This window comes from Paralichthys olivaceus, chromosome 8, assembly GCF_024713975.1.
Source record: "Paralichthys olivaceus isolate ysfri-2021 chromosome 8, ASM2471397v2, whole genome shotgun sequence".
Classification (NCBI taxonomy): domain Eukaryota; kingdom Metazoa; phylum Chordata; class Actinopteri; order Pleuronectiformes; family Paralichthyidae; genus Paralichthys; species Paralichthys olivaceus.
The window spans coordinates 9937119-9941577 of record NC_091100.1 but is presented as its reverse complement, the minus strand read 5'-3'; positions in this window follow the sequence as shown (position 1 = coordinate 9941577).

The window sequence follows — 4459 nt, the reverse complement described above, 5'->3', positions numbered from 1 at the left end:
GGGGGGCAAACCTGCTTTGTTAATCCACGTGGCTGTTCAAAAGACACGTGATTACTTTTGGAATATTATTTGCATAGTAAGAACCCAGGCGGGAAACAAGAACTGAGCGTTGGGATCGCCTGATCCGGCGGGGCGCACTGTGCGCACTGAAAACAAAGCCGGCGAAAAAAGAAACACTCTTTCTTCCAACTCGCGTTTCTCACACGATCGCCTGTTTACAAATCCCAGCAAGCGATCTTAACTCTCGTCCAAGCCCGGTCCGAGGTTTAAGGCCTGTCCAGTGTCATTAGAGTAATTAAGTAAGCCTTTAATAGGCTGTTCCGCCAAGTTCAGGGGAGATCTTTTGGAGACAGAGTCCCCCCGTTTGTTCTCGGCGTTTCTCACACGACTTGGTGACACGTCCATCTTTTATGAGAGATGGCAAGCTTTTTGTTTACATTCTTTATTTTGCAGGACTCCCAGGCAGGTGTGTGATTAGCCCTGGCACACGAGCGTCGTCTGCGTCAAGGCCAGCGTCTCCAGCAGCCTCTGGCACACGAGGGTTACCCACCACTGGAGACTCTTTGGAGAGGCTCAATTTGTATCCTATTATCCTATAAGAAAATGTCTATTCAGTCGAATGAATAGTTTCATTGGCCTAAATTTTAATAATGCTGTGAAAGAAAGGGAGAAATAAAGAAGAATGCAGCTGGTGTGAACGCGCATTATTCCCCGTCACCTGCAAGATGGGTAGCCTGGAGACCCCTATTCATTTGCCTAATTTCGGTCAACTTAACAAACTTTGGGAGAAATTATACTGCCATTGTTATGAAGGGTGAAGCTTTCTGATCGAATTAACAGCATGTTTTGATCCGGTAAATGTCATTAGAAAGAAAGAAACAATCGCGTTTAAAGGGGCCTGGGTAATGCGCCAAGTGGAGACGCCAAAGCGCACACTGCACAAAGGGTGCTAGTAAATGCCACAGGGGACTTTTGTACCCTCACATTGCTCAAGTTTTTCCCCCCAAACAAAGGGCATTATTTTATACTTGAATACATTTCATACAACAATTGGCTGTTTTCTTCAAACATATTTTCACAGCAAGGTTAACAACAGGTTTATTGTGTGCGCTCCTTCTCACAGATTCAGACTGCTCTCATGCGCCAAAACAGTTTGCTCCCAGTCCTTTTCTCCACTGTGAACGTTTTAATCTCGAAACTTTCACCAGTGCTTGGATATATTTGATCCTGTGAGCGATGTCGAAGAATAAAAAGCAGCGGAGATTGATAAAGAAAAGCTCACAAGACATCTGAAGAAGCGTTTGGCGAGTTTTTAGAGCACCATGGAGAGAAAAGCACGAGCGAGCGGGACGGGGGCATTAAATCCAATTACTTGACTGTGCACTTTTTAACACTTTTTATGTGTTTATCCTTTGAAATATGACGGGACTCATGTGCTGTTGCTTTTTTAAAACCACTGAATTAAATACTGGAAGCTTCTGCTGACGGATTTTCTAACGCCAAGTTGTTGCGTCATGCAGAATGAAACCAAATGATGCGTCATGATATTTCCTAATAACAGTAATTGCGCGAATTGAATGTGAAATTTGTATTTCCATGTTTTATAAATCGCCTGCCAACTCTCTGCTTGAATGAATGTAAGTTAAAGGTTTCTGCTGATATGATCCTCATACATACACAATTACTGCGTTTCCAGCATATTTCATAAGTATTTGGCAACCTCTGCGTATATGTGCCATTATTGGTATGATTTAAAAACTTAACGTTTTGTTGCTAAAATGAAAATATGTATTTATTATCAGCTGGAATTTGTCTGAATTTGGTTTCAATCTCTGTCTAAATATATATGACAAAATCCAAATATATCCTGAAATGATTTTTAGAGGTATGATAGCATTTTGGTTTGGCACAAGAGAAGCGAGTAAGGGGGGAGGGGGGGTATTTTGGATAAAATATAGAAATCACATTATAACAACAACAAAAATCCCCATTGATGTAACAGATGTAAGTGAAAACTTTAGGAATGAGACGGTTCACCTGCAGGTACATCTGCTGTCCACAAGAATTACTTTTTCTTCTGTTCATTTCTGATATTTTAAGGCAGCATTTACTCTCTGTTAAATAAGTTTTTCATCATCCAAATATTTTAAATGCATATTGTCACTTTGGCCATGACATGTGGCAGCGGATTAATAATAAAACCCAATCCATTTGTGCATATAGCTAAAAAAAACCATGCATAAATGAAAATGTTGACAAACATAAGTATACATACATGTCACTGCGTCATAAAACCTATATTGATATTGCTACTGTTTATTTAAAACTTTTTGGCATTGTTGGTTTGATAATTAGTTTTCAGCTTTGTCGTCTATTGCAACTCCTTGTGCACAAATACGCACAGACTGGCTCCATAAATAAATAAATAAAAACATGTAGCCTATTGTTCAAAGAGGGGGATGATCGATGTTTCTGCTTATTGAAGTCGTGTGTACCCACTGTGTGTGTGTGTGTGTGTGTGTGTGTGTGTGTGTGTGTGTGTGTGTTTAATCTGCACAGTGTAATCAGTGTAACATCTGTACACCATGCAGTCTGTTACAGGAAAACACACACAAGCCTCCAGCCATGAAGCCTAATTGTTTGTGCGTCTGAGTGTGTTTGTGTGCTTGTGCGTGTGTCTGTGTGCGTGTGTGTGTGTGTTGTCAGGCGCTGCGCTCTGACCCGTGCTGACCTCAGAGGGTCCCCGACACAATCCTTTGGCTTGGTGCGCCCCCCTCAGCCTGAACTGCAGCAGTTCACACGGTCCTATTGAGTCCGAACTACATGGTTCAGCAGAGTTTGAAGACCAAACAGTTAAGTGCAGGTTTTACTGGTTCAAGCTTGTAAACACGCGACGAGATATATTTTATATTCATAGCGCGAAGTTTGCAGTTCTATCAAAACATGAGTTGGATTTTCCAGAAGGTGAAAGAGTTAAAGTTCCCTCGTTGAAACTCCAGCCAGGATTAACACTGTGATACTGTGACATAAAAGATAAATGAACTCATTTAAAGTCCAAATTTTACCACTGACTCTTGATGAATTCATCTTTTATGAGAATTTTTCTCGCACTGTTACTTTTTGAAAATAATTCACATCTTAAATAAAAGTTGATTTGTAAATAAAGAACTCGAGGATTCCTTTTGAAACGCAAAACTGCTACCTCTTGTGGTACAAAATGCAAACTGCAATGACCTGCATACTAACTGGAAGACTGTTTAATTCATCCTCAAGAAAACACAGTAACTCAACACCCTCTAAAAATGTTAACCATTCTATAAGATTTAAAAATAATATATGTAAAACAATACAGTTCCTGTTTTATACTCAGTTCCCATGTTTTTGGTCGTTTTAGAAAATATGTCATATAAGGCCTCAAACCTGCACAAGAGTTTTGTAACCCACAGTATTCTTGGTTTAGATGATCCTCTGAAGTTTACTGCTTTGTGTATTTATTAGGATCCTCATTTGCTGTGTCTTAATGTGTAGTTATAGTCTTTCTGGGTCCACCTTAAAAAATGTAAAATTAAACAAATCTGAAACTATACCACAAATAAATAAAAACTTTTGTTTATAGAAAAATAATAAAAACAGACCTACAGATGCTGACGTGGTGTTTAGTACACAAACGTTTGGTTACTTGAAACCTAAACTCCATTGTTTCCCATAGAATAAAACTTTGTCACATTCATGATGTTTTGACCTCAAGATTCTCATGTTGCTGCTGTAACACAGTGTCAATGATGACTACGTATTCTGACTTAATTTGGATCATACTGTAGGAGCTCCTATTATTTGTTGCTGCTGTTGGTTTTCTTCTGTTTCTTGTACCTAAGTCCATATAGTCAGTGCATTTTCATATTCACACTAACACATTTAAAAGGTATATAGTTTCATGTAGCTTGCATTCATTTGACTGTTGTTACAAGATACATCTAAAAGGTTCTGAGATGATTCATCTGGTGTTGAAATGAAAACACTAAACGCAATTTGCATTTTGATGTTTTGTTTGACTTTTCACATTCTCACTTTTGTGTCACAGCTAGATGGTTCTGGTTTGAACCTGACAGATGATTCAAGATTCAAGGGTCTATTGTCATATGCACAACAATTACATTTAGCAGTCGCTGGCAATGGAATACCTGAGTCCCAGGCTCCCCTCTATCCATGCTCAGAAAATGACACAAGGGAAAAATAAAACATAGAATATAAAAAATGAAATAGAATATGTCAAATAACAATGAACCTAAAGTATAATAAATACACACATGACAAAGTAGTGCAAATAAGCATGATGGCCATGCAGGGCCTTTGGAGTTTACATGTTCTCCTGTGTGGGTTTTCCCCAGATGATCCACCTTCCTCCCACAGCCCAAACACATGCAGTTAGTTGAATACTGTAATTTGAGCGTCGGTTTGT